At 48.3% G+C, this 26,009-nt stretch overlaps 14 non-coding genes across 14 annotated transcripts; all 14 read left to right on the forward strand.

The window, feature by feature from the left end:
* The first annotated feature begins 912 nt into the window (after positions 1 to 912).
* LOC141157870 (U2 spliceosomal RNA) lies at positions 913 to 1,103 on the forward strand. The gene has a single exon (XR_012247908.1). It is a non-coding gene; the product is annotated as a U2 spliceosomal RNA (small nuclear RNA).
* A 1,117-nt stretch (positions 1,104 to 2,220) lies between these two features.
* Positions 2,221 to 2,411, forward strand: LOC141157872 (U2 spliceosomal RNA). The gene has a single exon (XR_012247910.1). It is a non-coding gene; the product is annotated as a U2 spliceosomal RNA (small nuclear RNA).
* Positions 2,412 to 3,524: 1,113 nt separating this feature from the next.
* Positions 3,525 to 3,715, forward strand: LOC141159621 (U2 spliceosomal RNA). The gene has a single exon (XR_012249624.1). It is a non-coding gene; the product is annotated as a U2 spliceosomal RNA (small nuclear RNA).
* A 1,114-nt stretch (positions 3,716 to 4,829) lies between these two features.
* Positions 4,830 to 5,020, forward strand: LOC141157873 (U2 spliceosomal RNA). Its single transcript, XR_012247911.1, has one exon. It is a non-coding gene; the product is annotated as a U2 spliceosomal RNA (small nuclear RNA).
* A 1,110-nt stretch (positions 5,021 to 6,130) lies between these two features.
* On the forward strand, positions 6,131 to 6,321 carry LOC141157874 (U2 spliceosomal RNA). Its single transcript, XR_012247912.1, has one exon. It is a non-coding gene; the product is annotated as a U2 spliceosomal RNA (small nuclear RNA).
* Positions 6,322 to 7,436: 1,115 nt separating this feature from the next.
* Positions 7,437 to 7,627, forward strand: LOC141157875 (U2 spliceosomal RNA). The gene has a single exon (XR_012247913.1). It is a non-coding gene; the product is annotated as a U2 spliceosomal RNA (small nuclear RNA).
* Positions 7,628 to 8,742: 1,115 nt separating this feature from the next.
* Positions 8,743 to 8,933, forward strand: LOC141157876 (U2 spliceosomal RNA). Its single transcript, XR_012247914.1, has one exon. It is a non-coding gene; the product is annotated as a U2 spliceosomal RNA (small nuclear RNA).
* An 8,987-nt stretch (positions 8,934 to 17,920) lies between these two features.
* LOC141157877 (U2 spliceosomal RNA) lies at positions 17,921 to 18,111 on the forward strand. Its single transcript, XR_012247915.1, has one exon. It is a non-coding gene; the product is annotated as a U2 spliceosomal RNA (small nuclear RNA).
* A 1,114-nt stretch (positions 18,112 to 19,225) lies between these two features.
* LOC141157878 (U2 spliceosomal RNA) lies at positions 19,226 to 19,416 on the forward strand. The gene has a single exon (XR_012247916.1). It is a non-coding gene; the product is annotated as a U2 spliceosomal RNA (small nuclear RNA).
* A 1,108-nt stretch (positions 19,417 to 20,524) lies between these two features.
* LOC141157879 (U2 spliceosomal RNA) lies at positions 20,525 to 20,715 on the forward strand. The gene has a single exon (XR_012247917.1). It is a non-coding gene; the product is annotated as a U2 spliceosomal RNA (small nuclear RNA).
* A 1,116-nt stretch (positions 20,716 to 21,831) lies between these two features.
* LOC141160012 (U2 spliceosomal RNA) lies at positions 21,832 to 22,022 on the forward strand. Its single transcript, XR_012250002.1, has one exon. It is a non-coding gene; the product is annotated as a U2 spliceosomal RNA (small nuclear RNA).
* Positions 22,023 to 23,138: 1,116 nt separating this feature from the next.
* Positions 23,139 to 23,329, forward strand: LOC141157880 (U2 spliceosomal RNA). The gene has a single exon (XR_012247918.1). It is a non-coding gene; the product is annotated as a U2 spliceosomal RNA (small nuclear RNA).
* Positions 23,330 to 24,446: 1,117 nt separating this feature from the next.
* On the forward strand, positions 24,447 to 24,637 carry LOC141160013 (U2 spliceosomal RNA). The gene has a single exon (XR_012250003.1). It is a non-coding gene; the product is annotated as a U2 spliceosomal RNA (small nuclear RNA).
* A 1,118-nt stretch (positions 24,638 to 25,755) lies between these two features.
* LOC141159990 (U2 spliceosomal RNA) lies at positions 25,756 to 25,946 on the forward strand. The gene has a single exon (XR_012249981.1). It is a non-coding gene; the product is annotated as a U2 spliceosomal RNA (small nuclear RNA).
* Positions 25,947 to 26,009: the final 63 nt, after the last annotated feature.

The raw sequence follows: 26,009 nt of genomic DNA on the forward strand, positions 1-26,009 counted from the left end.
AATGCAATGCTATCTATCTAGCTCTCCCTCTATACTTCCTTTTGGATAAACAGACATATTAGGCAAGCATTTTGGAGCTTTCACCTAAATAACTACAGGTGGTGAGATAAGCTGCACAATATAATTGACCTTTCAGTATATTGTTGCACACACACCATCTATTTAGCAAATGCCCTTGTTATCAACAGCAGCCTTTTAAACTCACCTGAGCTAACAGGTATGTGCGCTGGTTACTCTGCTGCGCTTAAAATTTCTTTTTTGGTTTGCTACAATGCCTTTTCTGAAACGTTGTCTCCCTCTGCTGGAACACTGACCTCTTTCATTTAATGCCTGCAGACTATAAAAGAGAAACCAACCCAAAAAGTTTGCTTGATTAGTCTGTGGCATTCTTTTAAACTGTTGCTTATGGCGGTCTCTGTGAGCTTCTCAGTGACATTCAGCCATCCAGGTATCCCGCCTGCAGTAGACGGAATGTGGCAATGGAACGCTGGCTGCACGTGTCATAATAGGCTCTGAGCCTTTATATACCTGCGCACAGCAGCAGCCACCTTCAGTCTGCTGCTGGACAGCCAGCAGCAGCAGCAGCAGGAGAGGTAATTAATCAGCAACCCTCCTGCTAAGGGTAGACAGCTGCTGGTTCCACCCCCCCCCCGCCTTAATTGGTTCTCCTCCCTTCCAACGGTGTTGAGGCGGGTGGGAACAGCCGGGGGTTGAGGGTACTGTGCTAAAAGAGGTGGAGTTATGCAGATCTAAAACACGTGGATTGCAGCAGTAGCAAGCCGAAAAGTGCAGGCATGTGAGGGATCTAGAGGTTGACAGCATGTCTTCTTTACGGGAGTCCAGGTGGCCATCTCCACAAATGGACTTTTCAGAATCCTTGGGTGGCACCGTAGTCGGAAACCAATTCTGGTTATCGCTTCTCGGCCTTTTGGCTAAGATCAAGTGTAGTATCTGTTCTTATCAGTTTAATATCTGATACGTCCCCTATCTGGGGACCATATATTAAATGGATTTTTAGAACAGGGAGATGGAAAAAGAGCTTGCTCTGTCCACTCCACGCATTGACCTGGTATTGCAGTATCTCCAGGACCGGTGCACCCCTTCTTTAATGCAGTTTCTAAAATCAGAAAGAATTGAATTCAATGCTTTTTGTTCATTTGGCTTGTTTGTCGGATTTTGGGATGGACTCTTTGGCTTTGCTTTTCTTCTCCTCATTGGATTTTTCATGTTAAAAGTTGCAGAAGCCAGATGACAAGCTCATTTTGGTTCAACTTCAGCAACTGTGCATTGCATTGCCATGTAATGTAATGCAATGCTATCTATCTAGCTCTCCCTCTATACTTCCTTTTGGATAAACAGACATATTAGGCAAGCATTTTGGAGCTTTCACCTAAATAACTACAGGTGGTGAGATAAGCTGCACAATATAATTGACCTTTCAGTATATTGTTGCACACACACCATCTATTTAGCAAATGCCCTTGTTATCAACAGCAGCCTTTTAAACTCACCTGAGCTAACAGGTATGTGAGCTGGTTACTCTGCTGCGCTTAAAATTTCTTTTTTGGTTTGCTACAATGCCTTTTCTGAAACGTTGTCTCCCTCTGCTGGAACACTGACTTCTTTCATTTAATGCCTGCAGACTATAAAAGAGAAACCAACCCAAAAAGTTTGGTTGATTAGTCTGTGGCATTCTTTTAAACTGTTGCTTATGGCGGTCTCTGTGAGCTTCTCAGTGACATTCAGCCATCCAGGTATCCCGCCTGCAGTAGACGGAATGTGGCAATGGAACGCTGGCTGCGCGTGTCATAATAGGCTCTGAGCCTTTATATACCTGCGCACAGCAGCAGCCACCTTCAGTCTGCTGCTGGACAGCCAGCAGCAGCAGCAGCAGGAGAGGTAATTAATCAGCAACCCTCCTGCTAAGGGTAGACAGCTGCTCGTTCCACCCCCCCCCCCCGCCTTAATTGGTTCTCCTCCCTTCCAACGGTGTTGAGGCGGGTGGGAACAGCCGGGGGTTGAGGGTACTGTGCTAAAAGAGGTGGAGTTATGCAGATCTAAAACGCGTGGATTGCAGCAGCAGCAAGCCGAAAAGTGCAGGCATGTGAGGGATCTAGAGGTTGACAGCATGTCTTCTTAACGGGAGTCCAGGTGGCCATCTCCACAAATGGACTTTTCAGAATCCTTGGGTGGCACCGTAGTCGGAAACCAATTCTGGTTATCGCTTCTCGGCCTTTTGGCTAAGATCAAGTGTAGTATCTGTTCTTATCAGTTTAATATCTGATACGTCCCCTATCTGGGGACCATATATTAAATGGATTTTTAGAACAGGGAGATGGAAAAAGAGCTTGCTCTGTCCACTCCACGCATTGACCTGGTATTGCAGTATCTCCAGGACCGGTGCACCCCTTCTTTAATGCAGTTTCTAAAATCAGAAAGAATTGAATTCAATGCTTTTTGTTCATTTGGCTTGTTTGTCGGATTTTGGGATGGACTCTTTGGCTTTGCTTTTCTTCTCCTCATTGGATTTTTCATGTTAAAAGTTGCAGAAGCCAGATGACAAGCTCATTTTGGTTCAACTTCAGCAACTGTGCATTGCATTGCCATGTAATGTAATGCAATGCTATCTATCTAGCTCTCCCTCTATACTTCCTTTTGGATAAACAGACATATTAGGCAAGCATTTTGGAGCTTTCACCTAAATAACTACAGGTGGTGAGATAAGCTGCACAATATAATTGACCTTTCAGTATATTGTTGCACACACACCATCTATTTAGCAAATGCCCTTGTTATCAACAGCAGCCTTTTAAACTCACCTGAGCTAACAGGTATGTGAGCTGGTTACTCTGCTGCGCTTAAAATTTCTTTTTTGGTTTGCTACAATGCCTTTTCTGAAACGTTGTCTCCCTCTGCTGGAACACTGACTTCTTTCATTTAATGCCTGCAGACTATAAAAGAGAAACCAACCCAAAAAGTTTGGTTGATTAGTCTGTGGCATTCTTTTAAACTGTTGCTTATGGCGGTCTCTGTGAGCTTCTCAGTGACATTCAGCCATCCAGGTATCCCGCCTGCAGTAGACGGAATGTGGCAATGGAACGCTGGCTGCGCGTGTCATAATAGGCTCTGAGCCTTTATATACCTGCGCACAGCAGCAGCCACCTTCAGTCTGCTGCTGGACAGCCAGCAGCAGCAGCAGCAGGAGAGGTAATTAATCAGCAACCCTCCTGCTAAGGGTAGACAGCTGCTCGTTCCACCCCCCCCGCCTTAATTGGTTCTCCTCCCTTCCAACGGTGTTGAGGCGGGTGGGAACAGCCGGGGGTTGAGGGTACTGTGCTAAAAGAGGTGGAGTTATGCAGATCTAAAACGCGTGGATTGCAGCAGCAGCAAGCCGAAAAGTGCAGGCATGTGAGGGATCTAGAGGTTGACAGCATGTCTTCTTAACGGGAGTCCAGGTGGCCATCTCCACAAATGGTCTTTTCAGAATCCTTGGGTGGCACCGTAGTCGGAAACCAATTCTGGTTATCGCTTCTCGGCCTTTTGGCTAAGATCAAGTGTAGTATCTGTTCTTATCAGATTAATATCTGATACGTCCCCTATCTGGGGACCATATATTAAATGGATTTTTAGAACAGGGAGATGGAAAAAGAGCTTGCTCTGTCCACTCCACGCATTGACCTGGTATTGCAGTATCTCCAGGACCGGTGCACCCCTTCTTTAATGCAGTTTCTAAAATCAGAAAGAATTGAATTCAATGCTTTTTGTTCATTTGGCTTGTTTGTCGGATTTTGGGATGGACTCTTTGGCTTTGCTTTTCTTCTCCTCATTGGATTTTTCATGTTAAAAGTTGCAGAAGCCAGATGACAAGCTCATTTTGGTTCAACTTCAGCAACTGTGCATTGCATTGCCATGTAATGTAATGCAATGCTATCTATCTAGCTCTCCCTCTATACTTCCTTTTGGATAAACAGACATATTAGGCAAGCATTTTGGAGCTTTCACCTAAATAACTACAGGTGGTGAGATAAGCTGCACAATATAATTGACCTTTCAGTATATTGTTGCACACACACCATCTATTTAGCAAATGCCCTTGTTATCAACAGCAGCCTTTTAAACTCACCTGAGCTAACAGGTATGTGAGCTGGTTACTTTGCTGCGCTTAAAATTTCTTTTTTGGTTTGCTACAATGCCTTTTCTGAAACGTTGTCTCCCTCTGCTGGAACACTGACTTCTTTCATTTAATGCCTGCAGACTATAAAAGAGAAACCAACCCAAAAAGTTTGGTTGATTAGTCTGTGGCATTCTTTTAAACTGTTGCTTATGGCGGTCTCTGTGAGCTTCTCAGTGACATTCAGCCATCCAGGTATCCCGCCTGCAGTAGACGGAATGTGGCAATGGAACGCTGGCTGCGCGTGTCATAATAGGCTCTGAGCCTTTATACCTGCGCACAGCAGCAGCCACCTTCAGTCTGCTGCTGGACAGCCAGCAGCAGCAGCAGCAGGAGAGGTAATTAATCAGCAACCCTCCTGCTAAGGGTAGACAGCTGCTCGTTCCACCCCCCCCCCCGCCTTAATTGGTTCTCCTCCCTTCCAACGGTGTTGAGGCGGGTGGGAACAGCCGGGGGTTGAGGGTACTGTGCTAAAAGAGGTGGAGTTATGCAGATCTAAAACGCGTGGATTGCAGCAGCAGCAAGCCGAAAAGTGCAGGCATGTGAGGGATCTAGAGGTTGACAGCATGTCTTCTTAACGGGAGTCCAGGTGGCCATCTCCACAAATGGACTTTTCAGAATCCTTGGGTGGCACCGTAGTCGGAAACCAATTCTGGTTATCGCTTCTCGGCCTTTTGGCTAAGATCAAGTGTAGTATCTGTTCTTATCAGTTTAATATCTGATACGTCCCCTATCTGGGGACCATATATTAAATGGATTTTTAGAACAGGGAGATGGAAAAAGAGCTTGCTCTGTCCACTCCACGCATTGACCTGGTATTGCAGTATCTCCAGGACCGGTGCACCCCTTCTTTAATGCAGTTTCTAAAATCAGAAAGAATTGAATTCAATGCTTTTTGTTCATTTGGCTTGTTTGTCGGATTTTGGGGTGGACTCTTTGGCTTTGCTTTTCTTCTCCTCATTGGATTTTTCATGTTAAAAGTTGCAGAAGCCAGATGACAAGCTCATTTTGGTTCAACTTCAGCAACTGTGCATTGCATTGCCATGTAATGTAATGCAATGCTATCTATCTAGCTCTCCCTCTATACTTCCTTTTGGATAAACAGACATATTAGGCAAGCATTTTGGAGCTTTCACCTAAATAACTACAGGTGGTGAGATAAGCTGCACAATATAATTGACCTTTCAGTATATTGTTGCACACACACCATCTATTTAGCAAATGCCCTTGTTATCAACAGCAGCCTTTTAAACTCACCTGAGCTAACAGGTATGTGAGCTGGTTACTCTGCTGCGCTTAAAATTTCTTTTTTGGTTTGCTACAATGCCTTTTCTGAAACGTTGTCTCCCTCTGCTGGAACACTGACTTCTTTCATTTAATGCCTGCAGACTATAAAAGAGAAACCAACCCAAAAAGTTTGGTTGATTAGTCTGTGGCATTCTTTTAAACTGTTGCTTATGGCGGTCTCTGTGAGCTTCTCAGTGACATTCAGCCATCCAGGTATCCCGCCTGCAGTAGACGGAATGTGGCAATGGAACGCTGGCTGCGCGTGTCATAATAGGCTCTGAGCCTTTATATACCTGCGCACAGCAGCAGCCACCTTCAGTCTGCTGCTGGACAGCCAGCAGCAGCAGCAGGAGAGGTAATTAATCAGCAACCCTCCTGCTAAGGGTAGACAGCTGCTCGTTCCACCCCCCCCGCCTTAATTGGTTCTCCTCCCTTCCAACGGTGTTGAGGCGGGTGGGAACAGCAGGGGGTTGAGGGTACTGTGCTAAAAGAGGTGGAGTTATGCAGATCTAAAACGCGTGGATTGCAGCAGCAGCAAGCCGAAAAGTGCAGGCATGTGAGGGAGCTAGAGGTTGACAGCATGTCTTCTTAACGGGAGTCCAGGTGGCCATCTCCACAAATGGTCTTTTCAGAATCCTTGGGTGGCACCGTAGTCAGAAACCAATTCTGGTTATCGCTTCTCGGCCTTTTGGCTAAGATCAAGTGTAGTATCTGTTCTTATCAGTTTAATATCTGATACGTCCCCTATCTGGGGACCATATATTAAATGGATTTTTAGAACAGGGAGATGGAAAAAGAGCTTGCTCTGTCCACTCCACGCATTGACCTGGTATTGCAGTATCTCCAGGACCGGTGCACCCCTTCTTTAATGCAGTTTCTAAAATCAGAAAGAATTGAATTCAATGCTTTTTGTTCATTTGGCTTGTTTGTCGGATTTTGGGATGGACTCTTTGGCTTTGCTTTTCTTCTCCTCATTGGATTTTTCATGTTAAAAGTTGCAGAAGCCAGATGACAAGCTCATTTTGGTTCAACTTCAGCAACTGTGCATTGCATTGCCATGTAATGTAATGCAATGCTATCTATCTAGCTCTCCCTCTATACTTCCTTTTGGATAAACAGACATATTAGGCAAGCATTTTGGAGCTTTCACCTAAATAACTACAGGTGGTGAGATAAGCTGCACAATATAATTGACCTTTCAGTATATTGTTGCACACACACCATCTATTTAGCAAATGCCCTTGTTATCAACAGCAGCCTTTTAAACTCACCTGAGCTAACAGGTATGTGAGCTGGTTACTCTGCTGCGCTTAAAATTTCTTTTTTGGTTTGCTACAATGCCTTTTCTGAAACGTTGTCTCCCTCTGCTGTAACACTGACTTCTTTCATTTAATGCCTGCAGACTATAAAAGAGAAACCAACCCAAAAAGTTTGGTTGATTAGTCTGTGGCATTCTTTTAAACTGTTGCTTATGGCGGTCTCTGTGAGCTTCTCAGTGACATTCAGCCATCTAGGTATCCCGCCTGCAGTAGACGGAATGTGGCAATGGAACGCTGGCTGCGCGTGTCATAATAGGCTCTGAGCCTTTATATACCTGTGCACAGCAGCAGCCACCTTCAGTCTGCTGCTGGACAGCCAGCAGCAGCAGCAGCAGGAGAGGTAATTAATCAGCAAACCTCCTGCTAAGGGTAGACAGCTGCTCGTTCCACCCCCCCCCCGCCTTAATTGGTTCTCCTCCCTTCCAACGGTGTTGAGGCGGGTGGGAACAGCCGGTGGTTGAGGGTACTGTGCTAAAAGAGGTGGAGTTATGCAGATCTAAAACGCGTGGATTGCAGCAGCAGCAAGCCGAAAAGTGCAGGCATGTGAGGGATCTAGAGGTTGACAGCATGTCTTCTTAACGGGAGTCCAGGTGGCCATCTCCACAAATGGACTTTTCAGAATCCTTGGGTGGCACCGTAGTCGGAAACCAATTCTGGTTATCGCTTCTCGGCCTTTTGGCTAAGATCAAGTGTAGTATCTGTTCTTATCAGTTTAATATCTGATACGTCCCCTATCTGGGGACCATATATTAAATGGATTTTTAGAACAGGGAGATGGAAAAAGAGCTTGCTCTGTCCACTCCACGCATTGACCTGGTATTGCAGTATCTCCAGGACCGGTGCACCCCTTCTTTAATGCAGTTTCTAAAATCAGAAAGAATTGAATTCAATGCTTTTTGTTCATTTGGCTTGTTTGTCGGATTTTGGGATGGACTCTTTGGCTTTGCTTTTCTTCTCCTCATTGGATTTTTCATGTTAAAAGTTGCAGAAGCCAGATGACAAGCTCATTTTGGTTCAACTTCAGCAACTGTGCATTGCATTGCCATGTAATGTAATGCAATGCTATCTATCTAGCTCTCCCTCTATACTTCCTTTTGGATAAACAGACATATTAGGCAAGCATTTTGGAGCTTTCACCTAAATAACTACAGGTGGTGAGATAAGCTGCACAATATAATTGACCTTTCAGTATATTGTTGCACACACACCATCTATTTAGCAAATGCCCTTGTTATCAACAGCAGCCTTTTAAACTCACCTGAGCTAACAGGTATGTGAGCTGGTTACTCTGCTGCGCTTAAAATTTCTTTTTTGGTTTGCTACAATGCCTTTTCTGAAACGTTGTCTCCCTCTGCTGGAACACTGACTTCTTTCATTTAATGCCTGCAGATTATAAAAGAGAAACCAACCCAAAAAGTTTGGTTGATTAGTCTGTGGCATTCTTTTAAACTGTTGCTTATGGCGGTCTCTGTGAGCTTCTCAGTGACATTCAGCCATCCAGGTATCCCGCCTGCAGTAGACGGAATGTGGCAATGGAACGCTGGCTGCGCGTGTCATAATAGGCTCTGAGCCTTTATATACCTGCGCACAGCAGCAGCCACCTTCAGTCTGCTGCTGGACAGCCAGCAGCAGCAGCAGCAGGAGAGGTAATTAATCAGCAACCCTCCTGCTAAGGGTAGACAGCTGCTCGTTCCACCCCCCCCCCGCCTTAATTGGTTCTCCTCCCTTCCAACGGTGTTGAGGCGGGTGGGAACAGCCGGGGGTTGAGGGTACTGTGCTAAAAGAGGTGGAGTTATGCAGATCTAAAACGCGTGGATTGCAGCAGCAGCAAGCCGAAAAGTGCAGGCATGTGAGGGATCTAGAGGTTGACAGCATGTCTTCTTAACGGGAGTCCAGGTGGCCATCTCCACAAATGGACTTTTCAGAATCCTTGGGTGGCACCGTAGTCGGAAACCAATTCTGGTTATCGCTTCTCGGCCTTTTGGCTAAGATCAAGTGTAGTATCTGTTCTTATCAGTTTAATATCTGATACGTCCCCTATCTGGGGACCATATATTAAATGGATTTTTAGAACAGGGAGATGGAAAAAGAGCTTGCTCTGTCCACTCCACGCATTGACCTGGTATTGCAGTATCTCCAGGACCGGTGCACCCCTTCTTTAATGCAGTTTCTAAAATCAGAAAGAATTGAATTCAATGCTTTTTGTTCATTTGGCTTGTTTGTCGGATTTTGGGATGGACTCTTTGGCTTTGCTTTTCTTCTCCTCATTGGATTTTTCATGTTAAAAGTTGCAGAAGCCAGATGACAAGCTCATTTTGGTTCAACTTCAGCAACTGTGCATTGCATTGCCATGTAATGTAATGCAATGCTATCTATCTAGCTCTCCCTCTATACTTCCTTTTGGATAAACAGACATATTAGGCAAGCATTTTGGAGCTTTCACCTAAATAACTACAGGTGGTGAGATAAGCTGCACAATATAATTGACCTTTCAGTATATTGTTGCACACACACCATCTATTTAGCAAATGCCCTTGTTATCAACAGCAGCCTTTTAAACTCACCTGAGCTAACAGGTATGTGAGCTGGTTACTCTGCTGCGCTTAAAATGTCTTTTTTGGTTTGCTACAATGCCTTTTCTGAAACGTTGTCTCCCTCTGCTGGAACACTGACTTCTTTCATTTAATGCCTGTGACGCGCCCCTGGGCCTGTGTCGCGCTGCGTTGCGCACGCGTGAGCTTACCCGGAGCCGGATCTGTTGAGGGTTGTAGTCTCGTGGCGGTGACCCGGTCCGTACCCAGGGAGTCAAACTGGACGGCAGTCTGTTAGCGGTAAATGGTTGATGACTACGCCACCCGTTGAGTGCAGCCAGGGAGCTGCTGCTGCAGGGCAGACCGCTGAGGCCGGTGGTAGGATTGTGCAGCGTGATAGTATAACCCCCAATGGGAGGGGTATGGCCTCAGGACAGCCGACGTGGATGATGGGGGTAGCAGGAACCACTCAGAGACGGTACGGTGTAGTTCAGGGTCTTTACTGGTAACAACGATAGACCCTCCCGGAGTACTTGCTAGCAAACGGGGCCTGGTCAGTCTTTGAGCAGATGAAATCTCCCCTGGCCAGGCGTAGTTGTAGGCCTCCCAAACTGACTGTACTCTTCTGGCTACCTTGCTAGAAGCTGATGTAAGTAGCCCACGTCCCTGAGTGTACCGTGTGGTGCTCACCCGTATGGCCGGTGACTCGGGGCCTTCTAATGGCTTCCGCTCCACGATGGCGGTGCTGGTCCCACGCGTGTGACCGTGCCTTCGGGCTTCTGGGCCAGAGGACCTGAAATCCCCTGCCTGACGGATTCTGCTGCTGGGTAGGAGTTAGTCCCCACAGCCTCGGACTCCGGGTCCGGTAAAGAATCTTCTTAGTCAGGGCGAGCTCTGCAGCTGCCAGCCCCTGACTCCTTGTAACTCTGCTGTTTCCTATGCTGCTTCTTGTCTCCACTCTCCTTGTCTGACTAACCCTGCCTCAGCCCAGGGTTTATACAGGGGAAGTTCTTCCCCTCCCAAGACTGGGCAGGAGGTGTGGCATGCACAGGATCCCTGACCAAAGGACCTCCCACCTGCTCTCAGACGTAATATCTCTATCACTGTGGCAACCAGACCCCTGGGGTGTCACATTCCCCCCTAGTGAAATTTAGTACTCCGGGACTAAACACTTTTTTTTAGAAAAATATACCAAGGTATAACAATAACAATAAAATACAATAAGGAAACACAATAAGATGGTCACGGCATATCCGCAACCGGGTGTAGTCTTTGAAGAAAAGCAAAGGTGTCCATTTCACCAACACAGGGAGACGTAACCAGGTAGGGGTCTGTCCTACCCCGAGTCCTTAACAGTCTCTAGTCCATCCTGGGTTACGCTCCAACTATATACAAGGATTCCCGGTAAATCCACCAAGGTTTCCTAAAAACAACTGGAAACACAAAATTATACACAAGCAACAATACACAGATAAACATAAATAAAACTATTTTTACACTTCAAATTCTCCAGCGTGCGGGTAACTGGCCTCTAGTGGCCCTAGTGGACCTACGGAGCTGACTGTCTGGCCCTGAACTACAGGGTGTAGGAGCTGTCAAGGGTAAACTGGGCAGCTGTCTACCGGCTCTTTGTCTCACTAGGGGTACGGCAGGCTCACTATAAGCAGAGGGTTGATTCTCCTGTTCTACTTGTGTGGAGTCTTCTGCCTCCTGGACCGGCTGTTTTTCCAGCTCCACCCGTTGCTCCGTAGGTTCTTGGGATGATGGTTGGAGGAAGGTGAGTACGGGTACCACAACTGCACCATTGACTTGAGTCCAAGACCGAGGGAAGTCCCCGAGCACGGTACTAACCATATCTTCCCTTTCTCCCACGGGTCGATGGTCTTCTTGTTCCTCTTCAGGGTTCCTCAGTTGTTCGGGACACTTCTTCAGGTGGTCCCGGGATACAATGGCTGTGGTTTCCCCTCCGTCTTTACTGATGGTACAGACCTTCGGGTTCTCGTGGCTTGAGGGCAGTACGGTGTACGGGTCCTTCTCCCACTGGTCGTCCAACTTGTGGAGCCGTCTCTTCCTCTTCAAGACCTGCTCTCCGGGTACCAGGGGAACAGCGGGAGCATACTGGTTGTAAGTTTTCTCTTGTCTTTCCCTAGCCTGACAGAGACTTCGCTCCACGCTCTCCTGTACTCTCCGGTACTGCTGCTGCCTCTCTGTGTCCCAGTCTGTTTCTGGTGAAGTGTCCTCGGGGGTCAGGACTCCCATTTCCAGGTCAACAGGTAACTTACCAGGTCTTGCCCTCATTAGGTAAGCCGGGGTACAGTTGGTGGAACCTACCGGGATGTGGTTGTATAGGTCCACCAGATCGGGCAACTTTTCAGGCCACAGACTGCGTTCTTCCAGGGGCAACGTTTTTAGAAGATCCATTACCACCTGGTTCATTTTTTCACAAAGTCCATTAGTCTGCGGATGGTAGGGTGTCGTCCTTATCTTCCGGCAGCCATACAGATTGCAGAATTCCTGAAAGACCTCCGCTTCAAAGGCAGGTCCCTGGTCCGTCAGCACTTGGTCCGGGTACCCGTGTGGACGGCAGAAGTGCTGCTGGAAGGCTCTAGCTGCTGTTTGAGCCATTAAGTCCTTGACGGGGACGACAACCAAGAACCGGGAGTAATGATCCACGATGGTTAACGCGTAGACGTAGCCACTTCTGCTTGGGGTCAGTTTTACATGATCCAAGGCTACCAGTTCCAACGGTTGCCGGGTGACGATGGACTGCAGGGGAGTCTTCTGGCTGGCCCGGTCCTTCCTTCTCAGATTGCACGGGCCACAGTCTCTGCACCACTTCTCGATGGTTCCCCTCATGCCTACCCAGTGGAACCGCTCGCGCAGCAGGAACTCCAGCTTTTTCCACCCGAAGTGTCCAGCTCCGTCGTGGTATGCCTCCATCACCATGGCTGCGTCTCTTCGTGGCACCACTACTTGCCAGAGTAGTTCATGCGTCCGGGAGTTGACCATTCTGCGGCACAACTTCCCCTTGTAAAGGAATAGTCGACTCTTCTCCGCCCATAGTTGTTTGGCTTCCTCCGGAGCGTCTGGTTCAAGGCGAGCCTCCAGCCGAGTCAGCATCTCCTTCACCAGTCGGACGGCAGGGTCGCTGTCTTGCGTTTCCGCCCAGTTGTAGTGGGGTAAGGGGTTCAACGTAGCAGCCTGCTTACCCCTTACCCGGTGGGAATACTGGATAGTCCCATGACGGTGGAACGCAGGGAGTTCAACTTCTTCCAGTCCCTCCAGATCTTCTCCTTCGTCCGGCAGGTTGGGCATCCTGGACAGGGCGTCCGCGTTAGTATTGGAGCGTCCTGCCCGGTATTTGATTGTGAACTCGTAGTTGGACAGACGGGCCATCCACCTCTGCTCCAGGGCACCGAGTCTTGCCGTGTCCAGGTGTGTCAACGGGTTGTTATCCGTGTATACGGTGAACCGGGAAGAAGCGAGGTAATGCCTAAAGCGCTCGGTGACTGCCCATACCACGGCCAGGAACTCTAGCTTGAATGAGCTGTAATTTTCGGGGTTCCTTTCGGTGGGTCGCAGTTTTCGGCTGGCATAGGAGATTACTCGTTCTCTCCCCTGCTGAATCTGGGACAGTACGGCTCCTAGCCCGATGTTACTGGCGTCGGTGTAGAGGATAAAGGGCTGACTATAATCCGGGTACGCCAGGATTTCGTCCCCCGTGAGGGCCATCTTCAGCTGGCGGAAGGACTCTTCTTCCAGCTCCTCCCATTTGAAGGGCGGCTTCTGGTTCTTGGCCTTCCGGGACTGGCCTATCAGGAGGTCCTGTATAGGTGCTGCCTTCTTTGGTGAAACCGGGAATAAACCTTCGGTAGTAGCCTACCAACCCGAGGAACTGCCGCACTTCTTTTACGCTGGAGGGGCTTGGCCATCCCTTAATTGCGGTGATCTTATCAGGGTCGGGAGCCACTCCGTCAGCACTCACCACGTGTCCCAGGTACTGCACCTTTGGTTTCAGGAGGTGACACTTGGAGGGTTTCACCTTTAGGCCGTAACTCGCCAGAGCCTCGAACACTTCCGCCAGGTGTTTCAGGTGGTCCTCATACGTCTTGGAATATATGATGACATCGTCCAGGTACAACAGGACCGTCTCGAAGTTTCTGTGGCCCAGACAACACTCCATTAGGCGTTGGAAGGTTCCTGGTGCGTTGCAGAGTCCGAACGGCATGCAGGTGAACTCGCTAAGTCCCATCGGGGTGGTGAATGCGGTCTTCTCCCGGTCCGCCTCTGCTACAGGAACCTGCCAGTACCCGCTAGTGAGATCCAAGGTAGAGAAGAAGTTAGCAGATCTTAAAGCAGCCAATGACTCCTCTATCCTTGGTAAGGGGTACGCATCCTTGTGTGTGATACGGTTGATTTTCCGGTCATCTACACACATCCTCATAGTGTTGTCTTTCTTTTTGACTAAAACTAATGGGGCTGCCCAGGGGCTACAACTATCCCGGATTACCCCAGCCTCCTTCATGTCTCTAAGCATCCCCTTGGCGTGTTGGTAATGTGCAGGGGGTACGGGTCGATACCTCTCTTTTATGGGAGGATGATCTCCCGTGGGGATGCAATGTTCTACCCCCTTGACTCGCCCGAAGTCTAACGGGTGTTTACTAAACACTCTCTCATACTCTTGAACCACCCGATAGACTCCTTGTTTCTGATGTGAGGGAGTGGAGTCAGTACCCAGATGTAGTTGCTGACACCAGTCCTCCATGTCTTTCTTAGAGCCGTTACCTTTCTCCGGGTGAGATGGAGGCAAGGGTTCCACAGATTGTATAGAATTTTGATTAGTGGTATATAATTTGGCTAGCGTGGCATACCGGGGCAGGTACACTTCCCTCTCCCCGATATATATTATGCGAACGGGCACCCTCCCATGGCGTACATTGACCACCCCCCGTGCTGTCAAAATGGTGGGCCTACTGTCTGAGTAAACTGGTTCTACCATTGCCTGGTAATCTCTACCTCTCAGACCAATAGCTGCCCGGCACCAAATCATCATTTCACTTTTTGGGGGCATGGCAATAGGAAAAGGGTCACACATTCTTACGCTACCAATCTCACCGCCGGAGAGTTCCACTTGTTGCCGTTGCATCAGTGCCCGGATCTCTTTCTGGAGCACCCGCTGCTCGCCGGAGCTGGCATTCTTGGCAACCTGCTGTAAAAGGAAAATCACCTCTGCAAGACAATTTTCAATTACATTAGTTCCTAGAGTTATTTTTGGGTGACTCTCATGTTTGTCAATATCTACAATGATCAGTCCCTGTGCGGCCAGTTCGACTCTACCAATTTTGATGGTCACCTCTTTAAATCCGATCTGTGGCACGGGCTGACCATTGCTGGCGATGATACTCAAGTCGTCGTCAGGGTAGCGGGTAATATCCGAGTCATTCCAGTACTGCTTGAAGAGCACGTACGGGATGGTGGTGACCTGTGACCCGGTGTCCAGTAGGGCACTCATGGGAATGCCATCCAGTACCACAGGCAAGACTGGACGTCCTCCCACATATCTGTCGCGCCAGTTCGATGGGCCTGGTGATCTTTTCCCTGGGGGTTGGCCCTCTACCCCAGGTTGTGCCCGTTTAAAGAACAGTACCTTGCCATATGTCCGGGTTGATTGCAGCGGCGGCAGATGGGTCGTCCGTCCTCACTGTATCGGTCACTGGGTCTTCCTCTGGCCGGTGGGGTCCTCCTTGGTCGACGCCACGGGATGTCCTCCGGTCCGGATGCCAGCTGGATCTTCCCTGGGGTGGAAGCCTGTAAAGACTGCACAGTTCGGGTTAGCGCAGCAACGCTCTTAGCTAGCTCTTGGACCTGATGGTGTAGGTCTGGAGCCGGGTCATTGTCCAAAGCCTGCGCATCAGCTCCCACAGGCCCTGCTGACAAGGGCGCCGCCTCCTGGTAGTAAGTGGTAGTGGGGCGTCTGTGGGTCACAACGCCACCTGGTGCCGGTTCTCGGAGCACCCGGATGGCTCTGTCCTTGAACTGTGCAAAGTCCAGATGGGGATCCTGTAAGGCCATTGCCCGCAACTGGGTTCGGTGGGCATTGCAATATAAACCCTCTATAAATTGTTCAGTCAACAGCCTGTCCTCGTTTCCCACCCCATCAGGGTCGGTCTGCTTTATGGCCCTCAGGGCCTCTTGTAGGTTTAGTGCATAGTCCCTTATACTCTCATGCGCTCGCTGCTTGCACCCGTAGAATCTAAGCTTAATCTCGGCTGAGGTGCGGGTATCAAAGGTGTCCTTCAGCCGGGTTAGTATCCCTGCGACAGTCTTCCTCCCAGGTGGCCAGGATTTTACTTCCCTTTTGGCTGCCCCGGTTAGTTGGGCCACCAGGATGCTCACTTTTTGCTCTTCTGTGAGGGGGTACACCTGGAAGAGGCTATCCAGCTTTTCTCTAAAGTCATGCAGGGTATGTGACTCCCCTGAGTACTGGGGTAGCCAAGCTGCTCCCGGGATATAGGGCATGGTGAAGGGCATAACTGCAGCAGCGGTAGCGCTGGCGGGGGTTGAGGCAGTGAAGCTCTCCTCCGTATCCGACATCTTCCTCCCCCCTAGTGGACTGTGGCCTACCTTGCGATGATCCTCTTCCGTAGGCCGCGGCTCCGCAGTGGATCGTCAGGGTTGAGGACCTTCCGTCGCGCTCCTGTGACGTCGGCGTCTGCTGGGCTCCTTCCAGGACCTTACGCAACGTCCGGACGTGAGGCGGGGCTTCAGTTCTCGCGCGCTTTCGGAGTCCACGCCCCTCTTCTTCCCGCGCGGCGTCCTCAAGATGGCGTCCAACGGCGGGAAAACTCCACGGATGGCGGGAAGAAGGCCGAAGATGGCGCCGGATGGCGGGAAACTTCACCGATGGCGGGAAGAAGGTAGAAGATGGCGCCGGATGGCGGGAAACCTCCACGGATAGCGGGAATCTTCACCACTGGTAAGTTTGAACAGTCTTTGCTTTTCAGGCACGCAGTACCCGGTGGTTGCGGGCACGAAATCCTGCCGACTACGCCAAAGTTGACGCGCCCCTGGGCCTGTGTCGCGCTGCGTTGCGCACGCGTGAGCTTACCCGGAGCCGGATCTGTTGAGGGTTGTAGTCTCGTGGCGGTGACCCGGTCCGTACCCAGGGAGTCAAACTGGACGGCAGTCTGTTAGCGGTAAATGGTTGATGACTACGCCACCCGTTGAGTGCAGCCAGGGAGCTGCTGCTGCAGGGCAGACCGCTGAGGCCGGTGGTAGGATTGTGCAGCGTGATAGTATAACCCCCAACGGGAGGGGTATGGCCTCAGGGCAGCCGACGTGGATGATGGGGGTAGCAGGAACCACTCAGAGACGGTACGGTGTAGTTCAGGGTCTTTACTGGTAACAACGATAGACCCTCCCGGAGTACTTGCTAGCAAACGGGGCCTGGTCAGTGTTTGAGCAGATGAGATCTCCCCTGGCCAGGCGTAGTTGTAGGCCTCCCAAACTGACTGTACTCTTTTGGCTACCTTGCTAGAAGCTGATGTAAGTAGCCCACGTCCCTGAGTGTACCGTGTGGTGCTCACCCGTATGGCCGGTGACTCGGGGCCTTCTAATGGCTTCCGCTCCACGATGGCGGTGCTGGTCCCACGCGTGTGAACGTGCCTTCGGGCTTCTGGGCCAGAGGACCTGAAATCCCCTGCCTGACGGATTCTGCTGCTGGGTAGGAGTTAGTCCCCACAGCCTCGGACTCCGGGTCCGGTAAAGAATCTTCTTAGTCAGGGCGAGCTCTGCAGCTGCCAGCCCCTGACTCCTTGTAACTCTGCTGTTTCCTATGCTGCTTCTTGTCTCCACTCTCCTTGTCTGACTAACCCTGCCTCAGCCCAGGGTTTATACAGGGGAAGTTCTTCCCCTCCCAAGACTGGGCAGGAGGTGTGGCATGCACAGGATCCCTGACCAAAGGACCTCCCACCTGCTCTCAGACGTAATATCTCTATCACTGTGGCAACCAGACCCCTGGGGTGTCACACCTGCAGACTATAAAAGAGAAACCAACCCAAAAAGTTTGGTTGATTAGTCTGTGGCATTCTTTTAAACTGTTGCTTATGGCGGTCTCTGTGAGCTTCTCAGTGACATTCAGCCATCCAGGTATCCCGCCTGCAGTAGACGGAATGTGGCAATGGAACGCTGGCTGCGCGTGTCATAATAGGCTCTGAGCCTTTATATACCTGCGCACAGCAGCAGCCACCTTCAGTCTGCTGCTGGACAGCCAGCAGCAGCAGCAGCAGGAGAGGTAATTAATCAGCAACCCTCCTGCTAAGGGTAGACAGCTGCTCGTTCCACCCCCCCCCCGCCTTAATTGGTTCTCCTCCCTTCCAACGGTGTTGAGGCGGGTGGGAACAGCCGGGGGTTGAGGGTACTGTGCTAAAAGAGGTGGAGTTATGCAGATCTAAAACGCGTGGATTGCAGCAGCAGCAAGCCGAAAAGTGCAGGCATGTGAGGGATCTAGAGGTTGACAGCATGTCTTCTTAACGGGAGTCCAGGTGGCCATCTCCACAAATGGACTTTTCAGAATCCTTGGGTGGCACCGTAGTCGGAAACCAATTCTGGTTATCGCTTCTCGGCCTTTTGGCTAAGATCAAGTGTAGTATCTGTTCTTATCAGTTTAATATCTGATACGTCCCCTATCTGGGGACCATATATTAAATGGATTTTTAGAACAGGGAGATGGAAAAAGAGCTTGCTCTGTCCACTCCACGCATTGACCTGGTATTGCAGTATCTCCAGGACCGGTGCACCCCTTCTTTAATGCAGTTTCTAAAATCAGAAAGAATTGAATTCAATGCTTTTTGTTCATTTGGCTTGTTTGTCGGATTTTGGGATGGACTCTTTGGCTTTGCTTTTCTTCTCCTCATTGGATTTTTCATGTTAAAAGTTGCAGAAGCCAGATGACAAGCTCATTTTGGTTCAACTTCAGCAACTGTGCATTGCATTGCCATGTAATGTAATGCAATGCTATCTATCTAGCTCTCCCTCTATACTTCCTTTTGGATAAACAGACATATTAGGCAAGCATTTTGGAGCTTTCACCTAAATAACTACAGGTGGTGAGATAAGCTGCACAATATAATTGACCTTTCAGTATATTGTTGCACACACACCATCTATTTAGCAAATGCCCTTGTTATCAACAGCAGCCTTTTAAACTCACCTGAGCTAACAGGTATGTGAGCTGGTTACTCTGCTGCGCTTAAAATTTCTTTTTTGGTTTGCTACAATGCCTTTTCTGAAACGTTGTCTCCCTCTGCTGGAACACTGACTTCTTTCATTTAATGCCTGCAGACTATAAAAGAGAAACCAACCCAAAAAGTTTGGTTGATTAGTCTGTGGCATTCTTTTAAACTGTTGCTTATGGCGGTCTCTGTGAGCTTCTCAGTGACATTCAGCCATCCAGGTATCCCGCCTGCAGTAGACGGAATGTGGCAATGGAACGCTGGCTGCGCGTGTCATAATAGGCTCTGAGCCTTTATATACCTGCGCACAGCAGCAGCCACCTTCAGTCTGCTGCTGGACAGCCAGCAGCAGCAGCAGGAGAGGTAATTAATCAGCAACCCTCCTGCTAAGGGTAGACAGCTGCTCGTTCCACCCCCCCCCCCCGCCTTAATTGGTTCTCCTCCCTTCCAACGGTGTTGAGGCGGGTGGGAACAGCCGGGGGTTGAGGGTACTGTGCTAAAAGAGGTGGAGTTATGCAGATCTAAAACGCGTGGATTGCAGCAGCAGCAAGCCGAAAAGTGCAGGCATGTGAGGGATCTAGAGGTTGACAGCATGTCTTCTTAACGGGAGTCCAGGTGGCCATCTCCACAAATGGACTTTTCAGAATCCTTGGGTGGCACCGTAGTCGGAAACCAATTCTGGTTATCGCTTCTCGGCCTTTTGGCTAAGATCAAGTGTAGTATCTGTTCTTATCAGTTTAATATCTGATACGTCCCCTATCTGGGGACCATATATTAAATGGATTTTTAGAACAGGGAGATGGAAAAAGAGCTTGCTCTGTCCACTCCACGCATTGACCTGGTATTGCAGTATCTCCAGGACCGGTGCACCCCTTCTTTAATGCAGTTTCTAAAATCAGAAAGAATTGAATTCAATGCTTTTTGTTCATTTGGCTTGTTTGTCGGATTTTGGGATGGACTCTTTGGCTTTGCTTTTCTTCTCCTCATTGGATTTTTCATGTTAAAAGTTGCAGAAGCCAGATGACAAGCTCATTTTGGTTCAACTTCAGCAACTGTGCATTGCATTGCCATGTAATGTAATGCAATGCTATCTATCTAGCTCTCCCTCTATACTTCCTTTTGGATAAACAGACATATTAGGCAAGCATTTTGGAGCTTTCACCTAAATAACTACAGGTGGTGAGATAAGCTGCACAATATAATTGACCTTTCAGTATATTGTTGCACACACACCATCTATTTAGCAAATGCCCTTGTTATCAACAGCAGCCTTTTAAACTCACCTGAGCTAACAGGTATGTGAGCTGGTTACTCTGCTGCGCTTAAAATTTCTTTTTTGGTTTGCTACAATGCCTTTTCTGAAACGTTGTCTCCCTCTGCTGGAACACTGACTTCTTTCATTTAATGCCTGCAGACTATAAAAGAGAAACCAACCCAAAAAGTTTGGTTGATTAGTCTGTGGCATTCTTTTAAACTGTTGCTTATGGCGGTCTCTGTGAGCTTCTCAGTGACATTCAGCCATCCAGGTATCCCGCCTGCAGTAGACGGAATGTGGCAATGGAACGCTGGCTGCGCGTGTCATAATAGGCTCTGAGCCTTTATATACCTGCGCACAGCAGCAGCCACCTTCAGTCTGCTGCTGGACAGCCAGCAGCAGCAGGAGAGGTAATTAATCAGCAACCCTCCTGCTAAGGGTAGACAGCTGCTCGTTCCACCCCCCCCCGCCTTAATTGGTTCTCCTCCCTTCCAATGGTGTTGAGGCGGGTGGGAACAGCCGGGGGTTGAGGGTACTGTGCTAAAAGAGGTGGAGTTATGCAGATCTAAAACACGTGGATTGCAGCAGCAGCAAGCCGAAAAGTGCAGGCATGTGAGGGATCTAGAGGTTGACAGCATGTCTTCTTAACGGGAGTCCAGGTGGCCATCTCCACAAATGGACTTTTCAGAATCCTTGGGTGGCACCGTAGTCGGAAACCAATTCTGGTTATCGCTTCTCGGCCTTTTGGCTAAGATCAAGTGTAGTATCTGTTCTTATCAGTTTAATATCTGATACGTCCCCTATCTGGGGACCATATATTAAATGGATTTTTAGAACAGGGAGATGGAAAAAGAGCTTGCTCTGTCCACTCCACGCATTGACCTGGTATTGCAGTATCTCCAGGACCGGTGCACCCCTTCTTTAATGCAGTTTCTAAAATCAGAAAGAATTGAATTCAATGCTTTTTGTTCATTTGGCTTGTTTGTCGGATTTTGGGATGGACTCTTTGGCTTTGCTTTTCTTCTCCTCATTGGATTTTTCATGTTAAAAGTTGCAGAAGCCAGATGACAAGCTCATTTTGGTTCAACTTCAGCAACTGTGCATTGCATTGCCATGTAATGTAATGCAATGCTATCTATCTAGCTCTCCCTCTATACTTCCTTTTGGATAAACAGACATATTAGGCAAGCATTTTGGAGCTTTCACCTAAATAACTACAGGTGGTGAGATAAGCTGCACAATATAATTGACCTTTCAGTATATTGTTGCACACACACCATCTATTTAGCAAATGCCCTTGTTATCAACAGCAGCCTTTTAAACTCACCTGAGCTAACAGGTATGTGAGCTGGTTACTCTGCTGCGCTTAAAATTTCTTTTTTGGTTTGCTACAATGCCTTTTCTGAAACGTTGTCTCCCTCTGCTGGAACACTGACTTCTTTCATTTAATGCCTGCAGACTATAAAAGAGAAACCAACCCAAAAAGTTTGGTTGATTAGTCTGTGGCATTCTTTTAAACTGTTGCTTATGGCGGTCTCTGTGAGCTTCTCAGTGACATTCAGCCATCCAGGTATCCCGCCTGCAGTAGACGGAATGTGGCAATGGAACGCTGGCTGCGCGTGTCATAATAGGCTCTGAGCCTTTATATACCTGCGCACAGCAGCAGCCACCTTCAGTCTGCTGCTGGACAGCCAGCAGCAGCAGCAGCAGGAGAGGTAATTAATCAGCAACCCTCCTGCTAAGGGTAGACAGCTGCTCGTTCCACCCCCCCCCCCGCCTTAATTGGTTCTCCTCCCTTCCAACGGTGTTGAGGCGGGTGGGAACAGCCGGGGGTTGAGGGTACTGTGCTAAAAGAGGTGGAGTTATGCAGATCTAAAACGCGTGGATTGCAGCAGCAGCAAGCCGAAAAGTGCAGGCATGTGAGGGATCTAGAGGTTGACAGCATGTCTTCTTAACGGGAGTCCAGGTGGCCATCTCCACAAATGGACTTTTCAGAATCCTTGGGTGGCACCGTAGTCGGAAACCAATTCTGGTTATCGCTTCTCGGCCTTTTGGCTAAGACCAAGTGTAGTATCTGTTCTTATCAGTTTAATATCTGATACGTCCCCTATCTGGGGACCATATATTAAATGGATTTTTAGAACAGGGAGATGGAAAAAGAGCTTGTTCTGTCCACTCCACGCATTGACCTGGTATTGCAGTATCTCCAGGACCGGTGCACCCCTTCTTTAATGCAGTTTCTAAAATCAGAAAGAATTGAATTCAATGCTTTTTGTTCATTTGGCTTGTTTGTCGGATTTTGGGATGGACTCTTTGGCTTTGCTTTTCTTCTCCTCATTGGATTTTTCATGTTAAAAGTTGCAGAAGCCAGATGACAAGCTCATTTTGGTTCAACTTCAGGAACTGTGCATTGCATTGCCATGTAATGTAATGCAATGCTATCTATCTAGCTCTCCCTCTATACTTCCTTTTGGATAAACAGACATATTAGGCAAGCATTTTGGAGCTTTCACCTAAATAACTACAGGTGGTGAGATAAGCTGCACAATATAATTGACCTTTCAGTATATTGTTGCACACACACCATCTATTTAGCAAATGCCCTTGTTATCAACAGCAGCCTTTTAAACTCACCTGAGCTAACAGGTATGTGAGCTGGTTACTCTGCTGCGCTTAAAATTTCTTTTTTGGTTTGCTACAATGCCTTTTCTGAAACGTTGTCTCCCTCTGCTGGAACACTGACTTCTTTCATTTAATGCCTGCAGACTATAAAAGAGAAACCAACCCAAAAAGTTTGGTTGATTAGTCTGTGGCATTCTTTTAAACTGTTGCTTATGGCGGTCTCTGTGAGCTTCTCAGTGACAATCAGCCATCCAGGTATCCCGCCTGCAGTAGACGGAATGTGGCAATGGAACGCTGGCTGCGCGTGTCATAATAGGCTCTGAGCCTTTATATACCTGCGCACAGCAGCAGCCACCTTCAGTCTGCTGCTGGACAGCCAGCAGCAGCAGCAGCAGGAGAGGTAATTAATCAGCAACCCTCCTGCTAAGGGTAGACAGCTGCTCGTTCCACCCCCCCCCCCGCCTTAATTGGTTCTCCTCCCTTCCAACGGTGTTGAGGCGGGTGGGAACAGCCGGGGGTTGAGGGTACTGTGCTAAAAGAGGTGGAGTTATGCAGATCTAAAACGCGTGGATTGCAGCAGCAGCAAGCCGAAAAGTGCAGGCATGTGAGGGATCTAGAGGTTGACAGCATGTCTTCTTAACGGGAGTCCAGGTGGCCATCTCCACAAATGGACTTTTCAGAATCCTTGGGTGGCACCGTAGTCGGAGACCAATTCTGGTTATCGCTTCTCGGCCTTTTGGCTAAGATCAAGTGTAGTATCTGTTCTTATCAGTTTAATATCTGATACGTCCCCTATCTGGGGACCATATATTAAATGGATTTTTAGAACAGGGAGATGGAAAAAGAGCTTGCTCTGTCCACTCCACGCATTGACCTGGTATTGCAGTATCTCCAGGACCGGTGCACCCCTTCTTTAATGCAGTTTCTAAAATCAGAAAGAATTGAATTCAATGCTTTTTGTTCATTTGGCTTGTTTGTCGGATTTTGGGATGGACTCTTTGGCTTTGCTTTTCTTCTCCTCATTGGATTTTTCATGTTAAAAGTTGCAGAAGCCAGATGACAAGCTCATTTTGGTTCAACTTCAGCAACTGTGCATTGCATTGCCATGTAATGTAATGCAATGCTATCTATCTAGCTCTCCCTCTATACTTCCTTTTGGATAAACAGACATATTAGGCAAGCATTTTGGAGCTTTCACCTAAATAACTACAGGTGGTGAGATAAGCTGCACAATATAATTGACCTTTCAGTATATTGTTGCACACACACCATCTATTTAGCAAATGCCCTTGTTATCAACAGCAGCCTTTTAAACTCACCTGAGCTAACAGGTATGTGAGCTGGTTACTCTGCTGCGCTTAAAATTTCTTTTTTGGTTTGCTACAATGCCTTTTCTGAAACGTTGTCTCCCTCTGCTGGAACACTGACTTCTTTCATTTAATGCCTGCAGACTATAAAAGAGAAACCAACCCAAAAAGTTTGGTTGATTAGTCTGTGGCATTCTTTTAAACTGTTGCTTATGGCGGTCTCTGTGAGCTTCTCAGTGACATTCAGCCATCCAGGTATCCCGCCTGCAGTAGACGGAATGTGGCAATGGAACGCTGGCTGCGCGTGTCATAATAGGCTCTGAGCCTTTATATACCTGCGCACAGCAGCAGCCACCTTCAGTCTGCTGCTGGACAGCCAGCAGCAGCAGCAGCAGGAGAGGTAATTAATCAGCAACCCTCCTGCTAAGGGTAGACAGCTGCTCGTTCCACCCCCCCCCCCCGCCTTAATTGGTTCTCCTCCCTTCCAACGGTGTTGAGGCGGGTGGGAACAGCCGGGGGTTGAGGGTACTGTGCTAAAAGAGGTGGAGTTATGCAGATCTAAAACGCGTGGATTGCAGCAGCAGCAAGCCGAAAAGTGCAGGCATGTGAGGGATCTAGAGGTTGACAGCATGTCTTCTTAACGGGAGTCCAGGTGGCCATCTCCACAAATGGACTTTTCAGAATCCTTGGGTGGCACCGTAGTCGGAAACCAATTCTGGTTATCGCTTCTCGGCCTTTTGGCTAAGACCAAGTGTAGTATCTGTTCTTATCAGTTTAATATCTGATACGTCCCCTATCTGGGGACCATATATTAAATGGATTTTTAGAACAGGGAGATGGAAAAAGAGCTTGTTCTGTCCACTCCACGCATTGACCTGGTATTGCAGTATCTCCAGGACCGGTGCACCCCTTCTTTAATGCAGTTTCTAAAATCAGAAAGAATTGAATTCAATGCTTTTTGTTCATTTGGCTTGTTTGTCGGATTTTGGGATGGACTCTTTGGCTTTGCTTTTCTTCTCCTCATTGGATTTTTCATGTTAAAAGTTGCAGAAGCCAGATGACAAGCTCATTTTGGTTCAACTTCAGGAACTGTGCATTGCATTGCCATGTAATGTAATGCAATGCTATCTATCTAGCTCTCCCTCTATACTTCCTTTTGGATAAACAGACATATTAGGCAAGCATTTTGGAGCTTTCACCTAAATAACTACAGGTGGTGAGATAAGCTGCACAATATAATTGACCTTTCAGTATATTGTTGCACACACACCATCTATTTAGCAAATGCCCTTGTTATCAACAGCAGCCTTTTAAACTCACCTGAGCTAACAGGTATGTGAGCTGGTTACTCTGCTGCGCTTAAAATTTCTTTTTTGGTTTGCTACAATGCCTTTTCTGAAACGTTGTCTCCCTCTGCTGGAACACTGACTTCTTTCATTTAATGCCTGCAGACTATAAAAGAGAAACCAACCCAAAAAGTTTGGTTGATTAGTCTGTGGCATTCTTTTAAACTGTTGCTTATGGCGGTCTCTGTGAGCTTCTCAGTGACAATCAGCCATCCAGGTATCCCGCCTGCAGTAGACGGAATGTGGCAATGGAACGCTGGCTGCGCGTGTCATAATAGGCTCTGAGCCTTTATATACCTGCGCACAGCAGCAGCCACCTTCAGTCTGCTGCTGGACAGCCAGCAGCAGCAGCAGCAGGAGAGGTAATTAATCAGCAACCCTCCTGCTAAGGGTAGACAGCTGCTCGTTCCACCCCCCCCCCCCCGCCTTAATTGGTTCTCCTCCCTTCCAACGGTGTTGAGGCGGGTGGGAACAGCCGGGGGTTGAGGGTACTGTGCTAAGAGAGGTGGAGTTATGCAGATCTAAAACGCGTGGATTGCAGCAGCAGCAAGCCGAAAAGTGCAGGCATGTGAGGGATCTAGAGGTTGACAGCATGTCTTCTTAACGGGAGTCCAGGTGGCCATCTCCACAAATGGACTTTTCAGAATCCTTGGGTGGCACCGTAGTCGGAAACCAATTCTGGTTATCGCTTCTCGGCCTTTTGGCTAAAATCAAGTGTAGTATCTGTTCTTATCAGTTTAATATCTGATACGTCCCCTATCTGGGGACCATATATTAAATGGATTTTTAGAACAGGGAGATGGAAAAAGAGCTTGCTCTGTCCACTCCACGCATTGACCTGGTATTGCAGTATCTCCAGGACCGGTGCACCCCTTCTTTAATGCAGTTTCTAAAATCAGAAAGAATTGAATTCAATGCTTTTTGTTCATTTGGCTTGT

Source organism: Phyllobates terribilis, unplaced genomic scaffold (genome assembly GCF_046119375.1).
Source record: "Phyllobates terribilis strain yellow unplaced genomic scaffold, ASM4611937v1 Scaffold_8__6_contigs__length_399053987, whole genome shotgun sequence".
In the NCBI taxonomy this organism is placed as follows: domain Eukaryota; kingdom Metazoa; phylum Chordata; class Amphibia; order Anura; family Dendrobatidae; genus Phyllobates; species Phyllobates terribilis.